At 40.8% G+C, this 15,513-nt stretch overlaps 1 protein-coding gene across 2 annotated transcripts in view; it reads right to left on the bottom strand.

The window, feature by feature from the left end:
• The window catches only part of LOC123760948 (uncharacterized), a 709,495-nt gene that overhangs the window by 6,968 nt on the left and 687,014 nt on the right, over nt 1–15,513 (bottom strand). The gene's annotated exons all lie outside the window — the stretch shown is intronic.

Here is a 15,513-nt window from a genome sequence, read left to right as displayed (position 1 = left end):
CATACCGTGTTTTCTGGCATATAAGATGTGCTTTTTTTATTTTTAAATGTATAAAAAATTGCCCTGCGTCTAATGTGACCATATTACGGATGTGAGACCGAGTGCCGTAGGATAGGGAGCATACTGATTTGGGATACTGATAACTACTGGACAAGTTCACTAGGCACAAAAATCATTGCTAATAATAAAATATTTAAAACAAGCCAAATTATTACAGTAAATTGTGTTACTAATAATAAAATATTGAAAACAAGCCGAATTATCACAGTCTGTTATCACAAACTTATAAAAAATTGCTTAGAATATGTCAGCAGTTATGAAGGAACCTCATATAATCTTACCACCTGTTACCTTTAAGAAATATTTATTAATTATCTAAATGAAAAATGCTCCTAGAAATTTGAAAGGAATGTTAAACTTTCATCCATATGTCAGCCATTTGCAATGAGTTAATACACCACCACCAGAGCGCTGTGATGGTGCGTCTCCACTGGGTGCGCTACCCTTGTGACCTGATGCGGCAACACAAAACATCACATCCAGAAATACAAGTTTCTTATCTGGTATAGCAATTCTCTTGCCCAAAATATTAACAACTATACAGCTGATTTGAGAGGAGGTAAGAGTTGGGGAACAAAATCCACTTTAAAATATCTTTCAATAAATGTATGATGAAACATACTAAAATATTTTTTTCCACAAAATATCCTTGTAAATTAACATTTAAACTGTGCAACGCATCATATGATGTGTTGAGTAACTTGTTATAAATTGCGCATCATGTCATATGATGTGTTGGAGTACTGCACAAGATTTAAATGGCCAGCTGATACACGGTGTTCACCTCACCCTCATCAGGGCTCTTGTAAATAGATGCCATTTTTTTTTTAAATCGTGGGCCACATTCCCGGGTGTGAAGTCCTCAGTACTGAGTAAGCTACCAAGCCTGGCACACATAGCATGAGCTTACAGCACTGCTGTTCAGCTTGTGACCACAGTATCATCTAAAAATGCCATAATATATATGTACATGCTATTATTTAGCGATGATAGTACAGTATTACAGATGACCCCTGACTGTGATAAAAATGACCAGGATTCTGATAATAGCAGGATTGTTGTGATAATTAGCACTGTCGTGGGAGGAGTAATCTTGGTGGGGAGGGAGGTAGCATTGTCTGCTGACTCAGTGTGACCATCTTTTACTGTCTGGACTCAACTGCACACTAGTTTCTCTATCAGCTATCTCACCCTGTCAGAGTAAAAGAGACAAATGTATGTAATTACCTAAGTGTAATTACCTAAGTGTAGTTACAGGATGAGAGCTACGCTCGTGGTGTCCCGTCTTCCCAGCTTCACATGCATTCACATGTGAATGCATGTGTGTGTATATATGTATATATATGTGTATATGTACGTATATGTGTATGTATATGTATGTGTATAAATACGGAAACTGATCAGAATTACATTTCACCTTTGTAAATGCACATTAATGACACCCTGTCTATGGAGGACAGAATAAAATGTATATATGCTGCTTAGCATTGTAAATGTGTGGCCACGTCTGTGGTAGAACAAAAAAAACTGGACTCACTATACCAGCTTAGTTGTTTGCTATGGTGAACAAAACATGCAGATACATATATATAATGTCTGTATATAGTGAATAAAAGCAAAAACAGTATGGTGGGAGAAGGGTGGCGAGTCAGGTGAGGTGAGGGAAGGAGGGAGTGACAGCCAGTGGCGTGCTGCCACTGGCTGCCACTGCCACTCAGCATACCAACTTAGTGGTTTGTTATGGTGAACACAAATGTAGATACTTATATATAATATAGTGTAATTACAGCAAAAGGAGTGTGAGGAGAAGTCATTTTGGTGAGGGAGCTGGCGACATCTGCATGATTTATCATGCTGGGTAGGGGTGGCCATTATGCTCTTTTTGGCATTATACCAGCTTAGATGAACAGTTATAGTGAACAAAACATGTAGATACTTATATATAATATCTGTGTATAGTGAATAAAAGCAAGAACAGTATGGTGGGAGGATGTGGGGGAGTGAGGAGTCATTGAGGGAGTATTTTTTTTATTATTATTATTTTCTACCACAGACGTGGCCACACATTTACAATACTAATCAGCATATATACATTTTCTTCTGTCCTCCATGGACAGAGTTAGAGATGTGTTAAACATATAGTTCAGGGGTTTATTGAACAATCAACCACAAAAGGTGATTCGGTGCTTTTAAAATGCTAAGCTAACCTACATACGTAAATACATAGATACACAGATTTATGTATGCTCTATATAAAGTGTTCAATGTGTATTTTACAAGATTACTCATTAATGTGCATTTACAAATGTGAAATGTAGTTCTGATCAGCTTCCATATATACTTTATACACATACATATACATACACACACACACACACATATATACATACATATACATATAAACATACATATATACACACACATGCATTCACATACATTTGTCTCTTTTACTCTGACAGGGTGAGATAGCTGATAGAGAAACTAGTGTGCAATAAAGCACCTAATCACTGAAAGTGATTAAGGTGCTTTTACAAGCTCAGGTTATATAGTTACATCACATACATACAGTACATTGTATAATTGATACATTACATGGTTAATCTTGGGTACAAGTCCAATATATATTGTCAAGTGTTCCAGTACTCATATGGTAATTACAGAGTTCAGCATACCTTAGCCCAGGAAAGCGAAAGTCAGTCAGCATGGGACGTTCAAGAGAGTGCATGTTTTCTCTTTCACAAAGTTAACACATTGTGTACTCGACATTTGGGTTTTGAGAAAGCTGCCAGATACGTCTATATCCCAGGCATATTCTGGCCACTATAATATCACATTGCCGGGTTCTTGTTCTATTAGTCTCATATGTGAATGTCTCCTCATGATATCTATCATAATATTTAATGCTACAACTTACAGGTCTTTGTGAATTTGTTAGGTTGGTTACATCTTCATTAGATATTTGTTGAAGTATTCTCTTTGTCACTGCTAATGAAACACCCATATCAATTTCTACCACTGTTTTTTTACAGGCTGTCCTTGCAAGCATATCAACAGTGTCATGACTTGAGATGCCAACATGTGATGGTATCCATAGGAATTTAATTTCAAATCTGTTTTCTTTAGCAGCTAAAACATTCATTCGAATATCACTGACTATTTTCTGGGTGTCACTACTATGTGCATTCAATGCTAGAAGCGCACTCTACGAGTCACAGTATATAAGTCCACTGCCTTTGTCTTTTAAAAATTCAGTGGCAAGCTATATGCCTGCAAGTTTGGTTTGAGTTGTACTTGCCCAGTCATTGACGTGCTTCCTTGCTGTATGTACGAGAGAAGATTGTTCAAGTATATTACATGCGCAGCCGGTACATCATCCACCTTCTTCTACAGAACCGTCGGTATAGCACTGTTACACATCGTTACCCATACTCTGAGTACTCTCAGTAATGCTTTTTAGTGTTAACTGTTTTAATAATGTAGAGTGCACACTATCATTCTTGGGCGCATTTACAAAATCTACTTATAGATCCCAGTTATCCCATGGAGTAATTGGTTGATTAATCATTAATTGAGTTTGGTACATATTTAATATTTTGATGGAATTGGCTACCTTGTAGAACCAAAATACATAATTAGATTTCATTCTTCTTCAAGAGACCTCAGGTGAGTGCAGCATATTAGAAAGTTTAGCTTGTAACTAAATGTGTTGTCTAGATCTACTCAATGCCTTCACGCCAAAAACCGTGCTAATAGACAAAATTCTCTCACTTATGGTAGGTAATTTTAACTCTGCTCTCATATTAACTATTCTCATGGACTTTGGAGCCCCAAGGATGAGACGCATAGCTTCATTTTGCAAGGTTTCGAGAGATTTCAGCTCTTTGTCTGTATACAGTGTGAGATGTGGAGCATTGTAGTCAATCACAGAGCGTATAAATGATACATAAAACATTCTAGCAAGTCTCATGTTAATTCCATGATTGACACCAACAAGGATCCACAAGGGCTTTAATCTCTCCCAGAGTCTCCTCTTGAGAAGAAAGGTACCCAGGATCGTTAATGGGGACACCAAGGTATTTGTAAGACTCGCAGTTCTCGAGTGCTCGCCCATCTATATGATAATTGGATGGTGGAATACCACATGGAATGAGGGAACGAGTTTTCTGTACAGAGATAAGGAGGCCTCATTCCTCAGCTCTAGTAACAAAAGCATCGAGCAGAACTTGCATTCTAGGCTTGGAGGCAGCCTGTAAACATATATCATCAGCATAACAAATGACAGTGTCTTCATTATTAGTTGGAAGATCTTTAATAAGTTTATGCATCAGAACATTGAACAACAAGGGGCTGAGGACCCCTCCTTGTGGAGTTCCCAGTTCAAAGTGTTTGCTCTATGTGCTTTTAACACCATTAACCTTTTAACTCCGCAACGCGCCTGCAGGCCCAGGCTTCAGGTGCGCAAAGTGCCTCCGGGTATTTGTATTTTTCACATTCCATTCAAAACTCCCGCGGCTATATGGGGCTCACATCAGCTTCCTCAGGGCTCTTGTAAACAGACGCCATCTTTAAAAAAAATCGTGGTCCACATTCACGGGTGTGGGAGCCTCAGTAGTGAGTGAGCAACCAAGGCTGGCGCTCGCAGTATGAGCGCACAGCACTGCTGTTCAGCGTGTGACCACAGCATCGCCTAATAATGTCATAATATATATATATAACTTGTATTATTTAGCCTTGATAGTATTATAGAAGAGCCTGAGTGTGATAATGACTGGGTACAATGTTCAAATATCAGTGATTCAATGCTGTTCACGATGTTCACAGCGCTAGCCACAGCACCACAGCATTATTTCGTTCGTCTAGGAATCTTCAAACGATCTTTTAGGTTTCTTTTCAAAATAAACTTGTGGTCAATTATTCATTTACAGGAATTAGTGATCAGTATTGTGGTTATAATTAGCGTTGAGCGTAGTATTGTGGAAGGAGGTATTTTGGTGAGGGAGGGAGGGAGAGAATTGAGGTAGCATCACTGTGTGGCAGCCATTCTTGTTTTGCTCACCATACTAGCTTTGTGGTTCGCTATGGGGAACACACATGTACATGGGTATATACAGTGTGTGTGTATATAGTGTAATAACAGCAACAAGAGTATGTTGAGAGAAGCTAAGAACATAAGAACAAAGGTAACTGCAGAAGGCCTTTTGGCCCATACAAGGCAGCTGCTATTGGCCCATACGAGGCAGCTGCTATTGGCCCATACGAGACAGCTGCTATTGGCCCATAGGAGGGCCAATAGCCCTCGTATAGCCCTCACTCTTATAGATGTTGGAGTGAGGGAGGGCCTGTGTGGGTGTGGCTGCTCACACTCGCGATGCTCTGAATGTGTTGATGGTAAATGTATATAGTGTGTGACAGTGTATAGTGTGTATATATGTTGTAAATATACATAAATGAACATGAAACACTGGTGTGAATAACTGTATGATGGGAGGGGCAAAGTTGGCAAATACAATGTTGGAGGAGTGAGGGAGGGCTGGCTGGGTGTGGCTGCTCACACTCGCGGTGTTCTGAATGTGTTGATGGTGAATGTATATAGTGTGTGACAGTGTATAGTCTGTAAATAGATTGTATATATACATAAATTAGCATGATACATGGTAAATATGTGCAGCATATGTATACACAAGTGTCATGCACGTAACACAATGTCCTTGGACAGTACGGATGTTTTACTGCCATAATATGGTGTACGTGTTCATTATACATAGGATTAGCGCATAAAAACAAATAAAATGTATTTGGAACTGTGCTCAAAAAATGAACACAAATATATTCGCGGCAACTCGCGCGCCCCGCTCCAGGCGCTCCACCGGCCCCGGGAGCTTACTGCATGGGCGTATGGGGAATGATGACATCACACGCCACCTTACAGACCCCATAGCAGCCAAAGTACAATTTCGAAATTCCGTTACTATACCCATATACAGGGAGGGGTTTTTGACACTTTCAGAACTAAAAAGAATTTTTTCCCGAGAATTTATTTCTTGTGCACTGGGGGGTGTCATATTTATAGGCCGCGCAGTTAAAGGGTTAAACAAAACATATACTGTTCGATTAGACAAATAGTCCTTTATCCATTTCAGAAATTTTCCTTGTATTCCCAGCTTGGCAAGCTGTTCCAGTATGATTTCTCTGTTTGCCGAATCAAAAGCTACTGCTAGGTCGATGAAGACTGTTTGAGGGGAAACTTCAATATGTGCGAAGTATTCAGCAAAACAGTGTTGTGTACTGAGCCCAAGCATAAATCCAAACAGTTGGGGTGACAGGTGCCCCTGTATACGATACATGAGTCGGTTAAGAACAATGCGTTCAAGCACTTTACACATGATGTTGAGATATGGGTCTATAATTATCTGAGTGTGGTTTGGGGGATGGGAACAATGACACTCTTTGTCCAAGCATCAGGTAATACTCCTTCACTTACTCATTCTGTACTACACTAACAGTGGATTACCTGGTACATGTGAGACAAATCTCAGTAGACTGTAAGTAATACTGTCCTCTCCAGGAGCAGTTGATTTTCCCATCTTTAGTGCATGATATAATTCCCATTCAGTTACATCATTAAGGTTGGACACGTCGATAGCTGAACAGGCAAGATTGATGGTTCGTTGTCTGTTGGGGCATGTGTCATTAAGTTTGTACTGTATGTTAATTGCGAGTGAGTCGCAGCTTGATGTTAGTGCCCATTGATCAAGAAGAATGTTTGCTTGTTCTAGTGGGCTGTGGTGCAGTTGTAGTGAGTAATCCTTATACTTGCTCCATTATCTCATTATCTTAATGGCATAACTAATTAGCACTAACTACACAATCTATAATCCTATCCCTAATTACAGGTAACAGTTCTCACATCCTCCTATCCTAGTAGAGAAAGGTGAGGGGTAGTCACCAAATATAAGGAAGCGATATGAGAATAGACAACAGTACAATTTCCAGTCAAGAATGTAGCACTCGGCGTATGCAGTTCTAATCGCCTCCAAGATGCTACAGCTTTGACACAGAACAAGCAGCAGACTAGGACCGCATCGCGCTACAATGCTCTCCTACATAGAGCTCCGCGATTCCGGCCACACTCAGCTCTCTGCTCTGCTCCAAACTCCGTCTCAACGTCTACGACACTGAGTTATTTTTGACAATAGCCAAATAACCCTTAGCAACACAAGGGGGTTAATAATAAACAATATACAAATCAGTAGTAAAGTTGATGGTAAATTCCTTAGTGTCCTCATCGATAACAAGCTGAATTTCCAGGGGGGGACATTCTAAATATAGCAAAAAAAGTTTCTAAAACTGTTGGCATTCTTTCTAAGATCAGATATTATGTTCCTTGCCCTGCCCTGGTGACGCTCTATTACTCTCTCATCTATCCTTATCTCAACTATGGTATTTGTGCTTGGGGTTCTACTACCCAAAATCATTTACATCCTCTAATTACCCAACACAAAGCTGCTATTAGGACAATCTCTACAGGTAATCTACAATCTCTTCGCCTCCGGCCTGCTCATGCGTTGCCTGAGCCGTCCTGGTCCTTGATCAGGGTGCCTTCTTATCTTCTCCTCAGTTTGTAATAGCCCCTTCGGTTCAGGTTTCTGCTCTTTGGTACTGGTGGTAGATTTGTACGTGTACCTTTCTCCGTCCTGGCGACGGTAGAGTCGGCTGCTTTCCGGAGGGGTTCTTGGGGTATTGATGCTTGATTGGTTTGGCCAGGGGTGCGTCCTGTGTTGTCCAGTTGTGTTTTTGCCGTTGCCGGCATACCATGTCTGGGGATGTGCTGTGGTTGATCCGGTTCCCCTCGTTCCCTGTTTTCTGGGCTCGGGTCTCCCGGGTCGTCCGCAGATTTTTCATTCTTCCAGCCTGCTGTTCAGACGTTTGCAGCTTTTGCTGCTGTGTTGGGACGTCTAGGGCTCATTTCAGGCACAGGGATTTGAAAGTTGCACAGGTTCTTGGCCGCCCATTCTTTGTGCGTCTGCTCCTGTGCGTTCTTGTTGCCTTGGGTCGCAGGTTGCGACCTGTTGTCTCGGCTTTGCGTTGCAGAGTTTGTGGCGGCCGCCTCCCGGGTTAGCCCTTTCTTTTCCTTCTCTTTGGGTATGAAGCTCCAGGGAGCCGTAGGGGCTCCCCACAGAAAACCAGTGTTGAATGTAATGAAACGCCATTTCCTGGGTGAGCCCCGGAGGCTCCCTGGCAACCCTCCCTCCCACCGGTCGGCGGTTTTTTGCATTGGTTGAAGCTTAGCTTCCGAACTGAAGCTTGGCAGCCAGCGCGGTAGGTCTGGGGCTCCCCCCCTCCCCCTCTCGGGGCGGGGGAGGGCTGTGCAGACGATCGGCGCGGCAGTAAAGTGTGATGTTTGCTTGTTTCCTTGTGATTGTAGGGAGTTTCTACCTCTCTGTTTGGTTTTTGGTTTATTTTTTATTTTTTTTTTTTTTTTTACCATGTGGGGTTTGTTTTGTTATGCCTACCTTTCTGGGTGCCTAACCCCGGTCGATGGCAGATAAGGAAAACCCCAACCACAAAGGGGTTTTCCAGGGCCATTGCTCCCTGAAACCTCTCTGAAGGGGCCAGGTTCTGGCGCTGGTCCCTGGTAGGTCTGAACTCCTTAGCTAATGTCCCGGTCTAATATAACATTCATTAGCCCGATAAGCTCCAGGGAGCCTCCAGGGTTCACCCAGAAAATGGCGTTTCATTACATTCACTGCTGGTTTTTTGCCACACTTCCCTACCCTATTGCGGCTAAAATATGCCACCTACGATTTTTTTGTTATTTTTTCTGTGATCAGGGAACAAAAATGAACACTTCTATAAGATGAAAGAATTTTTTGGATTTTTTTTTTTGTTGCGCCTGTGGGTGTTAAATTCATTTGGACCCCTAGTGGTTTGAGGGTTAAACATTTTGCCTCAGCGAGGTTCAGTTTCATCTTCTCTCTATCTTCTTTCTAAAGATCTCGTCTTAATGACCACACTTTCCCATCCTCATCACTTTGTAATTTTCTAGCATTTCTAAGTCTTCTTCCATCTGTTTGGCACCATTTAGGGTGATCCTCAAAGGTCGATCTTTCCCTTTTACATATCTGCCTATTCTCCTGTAGTCGCACACATTCTCTATGGTACTTCCACGAGGCCAACCATTTTATCTACTACTTTCACTTCTTCTACAGTTCTTTCTGACCTAGATGTTATCTCCTTTTCTTTGCAACCAAAAATTATCAGGGACTTACTCTGATCAACTGTGTTTTGCACCAACTTCGGGTTAGATACCAATTCCTTTTTCACTTCCAGCCTAATGTTTGTTTTATCTTGGTTGCTGCAGTGTTTGGCTTCCTTTACTGCTTCTTCAATTTTTTCCTTCTCCTTGGCCACTTTTGCATATCCTTCTTATACTGTTCTATTCCTTGTGTAACTTCATCCATCTGTGCTGACAAAAGCTGTTTCTCCTATTGAATTTCCTTACCTAACCTATTGTAGTCATTTATGTTTAAATTTACTTTAACTTCTTCCAAAGCTATTTTTAAGAGTTTATTTTCTTCTTCCATGGCTTTGCAATTTGTTTCCAATTGATTCTTATCATTGCACAAGTCTTTCACTAAACTCTCATCACACAAAACTTTGCTATTTAAATGGTCATTACTTTCTTTCAATTTACTAATTATTTCTACATGAGAGTTCACTATAGTATCTAATTTTACCAACTTGTTGTGTAGACTGCTTATATCAATGCTTTCTTCATTGAATCCAGTAAAATTATGGTCTGTTTTGTATTTCCTCTTGCCGGCGGCCATCTTGAATGTTCTTCTCTGCACTGGAAACACTAGGGCAACTTTTTCTCATCCGATTTTTCACTTTCCTTAGCACATTCCTGTTATCTCACCTATTTTTCAAAAGCACTATACCTTTATGTTCTCTGGGACACCACTCACTATCATCAACCTGTACTACAATACTTAGGATTGTTGAAATATGCTGGAGCTCCTCTAATGCAAGTGTTGACCCTAGGAGTGTCATCTTTTTGTACTTCTTTTGTCACCTCTCTTGTACTTCTCGTGTACACTACTTAGCGTCTCACTATGACGCTTTGTTTTCGCTGATTTCTTCCTGAAAGAGCCTTGTTCATGATCAATATTCATCATGAAGTAAGCGTAGATAGTATCTAAAGACGCACTAAGAAATATAGCCACGGAAAAGAGCTGAAATGTTAACATGTTGTGGAGGCGAGGGGAAGCGTGACCGGTCACAACAATGGAATGAAAACAGTGGGCCTACAGCGTGGTCTGCGCCACCTGGGTGCCACATGGCCTAACAAAGAGAACGGGAAGACGTTGGTGCTCAGTTTAAAATCAGTCCCAAAAAATTAAAATAAAAACTGGATTTTCTACAAATATTTTAATGAACGACGCAATGCTGCATTGTTACCGGACTACCCCCGAGTAAAAGAACGATGCAATGCTGCGTCGTTACCGAGCCAAAGTGTTAGCATTTTCAAAAACAAAAGTAATTTTTTCCCAAGAAATTATTTCCTGCGCAAGGGGGGGGGGCGTATTTGGAAGGCAAGCAGCACAGTGGTTAAGCATGACAACAGCAGTTTAATGGTTAAACCACATAAAATTAAATGAGTATTTACTCCAAGCAACACAAAACAGCAGTGACTACAATTGATGTTTAAGTGATTTTTTTTTAAATGATTTATAAATGGTATATAACAAATATTAATGATAGCTCACAGCAACATGACTACCAAGTAGAGTTACTGTAATTCACACCCCTGACAACTAATTCAGTACTCAACTTTATCAGTTTCTATTTCAAATATAATAACAACTTACCTTTAGTTACCATGGAAACCTTTAGAATATTGGTTTACATAATCTACAATCAGTACATTAATATTTATTGACAAGCATGCATACAATCACTTGCAAGGGTACATTTATTAAAATTAGTTTGCGAGCAATATTCTGCTGCAAATGTATTTAGCTTAACACCATGACAAGAAGCATTAGGTTGCTGAAAGACCATATTGATAGTCTGGTATGTTTTCAAGGCAAATTTAACAAGTTACAGTTTTACATAGCAAGTTTGTTATGAACAGGTAGTATCTACAAGAAAGCTAGACATACAATAATATGTTAAGAGGGGTCACTGTAGCATTTCTAAATTTATAACTTTTCATGATTGTTTAGATATGTACAAACTGACTTAAATATTATAAAATGTACTGTATCTTTATTTATACCATTGGTTTCTTAGCAGTTTATGAAAATAATGTTCAAAAACAAATGGCTGATAGAAATCTCTCATTGGGAAAATCATTCAAACATTCAACATACGACTCAAGAAGTGCTACTTAAGCAAAAAATTTTTTTATTATAAACATTCTTGAGGAACTGTGAGCTACTGTAAGCCGTCAACAGTCAGTTGTAAGCATCAGTGAGCAGTCATACTGACTGAAGTCTTGCCACCACCAAATTTATGTTGTGTTGACAGTTTGAGTTCAATGTTTATTCTGATGTTGGAGGGGTGAGGCATCTCACAAATGGCCATTCCACTAGTTGGTGATAAATGTGGACTGTGGTGGTGGTGTGGGGTGTGTCGGGTTGCCCCACTCCGCTGCTCCCGCCCCTAGCCCTTAGGTCCATGCCCCGTCAGGTGGCAGCCAAGGCTGTAGGACCCTAAGGTAGTCTGAGGCCTGCCACTGGCCTGCAACACATGGGAAAGCGCTGCATTAGTGGTGGGCAGGAGGGGCGGGAAGTGCCGAGTGTGGCTTATCTATTTGTAGTGAGGGAAGCTATTTACCTCTCTGTGCATAATAAGCACTTTAATTGATACTGCCAAACCAATCATAATGTGACATATCAGTTCAAAGCAGTTTTAGAATTTATCCTCTGTCAAGTTTCAAAACAAGCACTGTAGGTACAAGATGAATAGGAATGGCATATCTTTGTTTTAAAATTTGCCTGATCTGAAGTGATCTATGGCATATTTCAGTTAGGGCTAATACGAAAATGTATGTGAGAATGACCTTAGTTGTGGTGCAGCACATTTCCAATCTTTACCTCCTCAGGGATCCTGGGGTAGGTGAGACATGGAGCCAAGCTCTGAAGACATACCACTAGGTGGCACCACTACTCAACGTGTTAGTGTCAAGTTAGGTCAGGTTAAGCCAGGCCGAGGTTGTAGGAGCATCCAAGTTAACCTGGGACCACCTGTGAACTCAGTGTTGGTTAACTACTCAGAAAATTCAAAGGTTACTTTGAAGTAAATGTTAACATGGCTGCATTTGTTTCCATAAATAATGCCGGTTGTCAAGTCCAAATGTCTCTCATGCATAACAATGTTAATATTCTTGTTTTCATAATTCTAGCTGTTAGAAATTATTATTAGGAAAATAACAAAATAGTGTTGGAAATAAACAGAAAAACTTGTTTCAAAATAAAATAGTGTTAAAACAATAGCCTATTCATCAATTCACATTCACTTGATGTTTGTACAAAACTTTTGGTTAGTTTATATACAATTTGAGCTACAGTAACGAGAAAAAGATGGATTGATAGAGCAATATCCTGATTCTTGGAAGGTCAAAATCATCAGAGAAGCAAAATATATAAATATTTTTTAATGCAAACCCAGGAAGATATAATAATTTGAGTCCTGTCTGAGGGTTTATAAAGAATGTTAAAATAAGCATGTGCTTTGTTCAAAACATGAAATGCAATACTGTATATATATATATTAGAAAATATTTAGCACAAAGCAAGGAATAGCATCACTAGCAGAGTAAAACTTCTTCCCACAGCTCTGATGGATAACTAGGAACTTATCCATGATTTTCCAAGCTCATTTCCATAAACAATGTGTTTTCTAGAGGAGCCTCTTGTGGCTCCCTGAAAATACCTTGCTAAGATGGCTCCCACTGCTGGGTCACATCAGTTACAAGTTCTGTTTTGCCTACCGGGGACTAAAGCCAGAACCTGGTCCCCCTCACAAGACATGTAGGAAATGGGAAAGCAACCAGAATATCAGCAAAGCTTCACAAACAACCTCAAGGTTCACAGAAAATAACTCGCTGAAAAGGACGAATAATTCTGCAAAACTGTTCAGAAGATCAGGTGAATTATTCTAACAAGCATCAATACATTAGTACTAATTGCCACCATTAGGTGGCCTGAAGCCTTGAGTCGTGCTTGCTACACCCCTCTTACACTATGTTGTTCTGCTCCCCGGTTTGCCTGAATTTATAATAAGTTCCTCTGTTTTTTAGCTAAGTGCTGGACATGGTTATACAGGGCCAACTTTCTTTTTCTTTCTTTTTTGTTTTGGTGTTTGCTCCAGGCTTTTTCTGTGGATTTGACTTGTTTTGAGCATCAAGCTGCCTGTGCTCATGGCTCTCTTCCACTGGATGCTTATCTGACTGTCCCTGCACTGACAAAGTTACAGTACTTCTCTGGTGTGTTTGGGAGTTTGCCCCTGAGAGGCCTGGCCACTGGGTAAGAGAGCTTTGCCCTGGACAGTTCATGAGTTTTGACTCCTCTGTGTAGGCTCGAGGTTGGGGAAAGTCTGGTTGGTTGTAAGTGGGGTGGGAACACACATGTCTTGTTTAATATGGCACACAACAGACACTTTGTAGCATGTTACTTAAGGCTGAATTCAGTGTGTTCTTTCAGCTTAAGTCTTTGGTGCCTGGATGTCCTGATAGCTAACCACCTTCACACCATGGTGTGAATCCTCCTCTACTGTCTACATTTTTTAAGACCATATGGATCTTTGACGTGATCAATCGACCAGTTAAGATCGAGATGAGTCTTTACTTTCTACTCCTGAGTTTAAAGGGTGTTTGAAGGGTCCTGCTACTGTCCGATGATCATTTTCTCTGCCTCCGCCATGCTGACTACTGGGTTGGAGACACCTTACACCCAGAGTTCTGAGTGTTTTTGCTTGACTGGCTTCTATTTTTTCTGAACTTGCTTCAGATCTGGAAGCTTATTAGGCAACTGCCACTGTATGGGCTCGGTTTTCCTGTCTTCAGCTTGAATGGCATTGTGCTCATTTGGATGCCCCAGAGTTGGCCCTTTTGATGTTTAGGGACCCAGAATTGGAGGTATTGGTGACTTCCCAACCCTTCCTCCGAACAGACAGTACGTTTTAATACTAAATATAATAAGTACATTCCTGACTGTCTGCATAGTACATAAATACACTTAATTGTGCAGTTACATTTACCTCCCCATATATTCTCCTTATTTTCTGTTAATACACTCAAAATTTTTAGGTTGAAGTTTTCATGTTCAATTCTATATACACAAGTTTTAACCCTTAAACCCCGCATATCATATATATATATATGATATCAGTGACAAAACCGAAACCGCGCACATCATTTATATATGCTTTCGTGTCTAGTGCTATAATTTAAACGTCCCACGTGGGATAAGGGGTAGTCATCGGCGAGCCTCAACCGACCATAAACAAATCCCGCCTGGGAAAAAAATCCAGCATGGGTCCCTTTTGTGTACAGGCCTCAGTTATCCAGCGGACACCATGGCAAGCGCATCATGCAAGCGCATGGCAAGAGCTACGAGGAGAGGTTAGAAGCATTAAACATGCCAAAACTAGAAGACAGAAGAAAAAGAGGTGATATGATCACTACGTACAAAATAGTAACAGGAATTGATAAAATCGACAGGGAAGATTTCCTGAGACCTGGCACTTCAAGAACAAGAGGTCATAGATTTAAACTAGCTAAACACAGATGCCGAAGAAATATAAGAAAATTCACCTTCGCAAATAGTGGTAGACGGTTGGAACAAGTTAAGTGAGAAGGTGGTGGAGGCCAAGACCGTCAGTAGTTTCAAAGCGTTATATGACAAAGAGTGCTGGGAAGACGGGACACCACGAGCGTAGCTCTCATCCTGTAACTACACTTAGGTAATTACACTTAGGTAATTATCAAGTTCCAGCGACCGACCCCACTCAGCAAGGCGTTCCTCGCAACCTCTGACCGAGAATGAAATTAATCGTAATTTGTTCCCGGATGGTGATGAGTCTGATATAGACGACTCAGACTACACACAGCCTTCAGAGTTGGATACGACTGACGACGAGTGTGAACATGCTGGCTCCACCAGGGCTAGACCTAGCATCTCGCCCATACCTCCTCGCCCTCGCTCAACCCCAATTTGTGCAAGACCACACAGTTCATGTGCTCCCTTGCAAGATATTGATGTTTTGCTCGACGAGTCTGAAGAAGGTGAATCATTTTCCGGTTTTAGTGACTTCAAATCGGAAAATAGTTTCGCTAGTGCAAGTGGAGTGAGTGGTGTTGCCAAGCGACAACTTGTCGTGTCAGCAGCATCTGGTCAAGCCGTGTGGCACCACATGAACAAAGACCCTCAACATCGAGTAATTTTC

Source organism: Procambarus clarkii, chromosome 3 (genome assembly GCF_040958095.1).
Source record: "Procambarus clarkii isolate CNS0578487 chromosome 3, FALCON_Pclarkii_2.0, whole genome shotgun sequence".
Taxonomy (NCBI): Eukaryota; Metazoa; Arthropoda; class Malacostraca; order Decapoda; family Cambaridae; genus Procambarus; species Procambarus clarkii.
The sequence above is the reverse complement of the archived record's forward strand: the minus strand, read 5'-3'. Positions and strand labels throughout refer to the sequence as shown.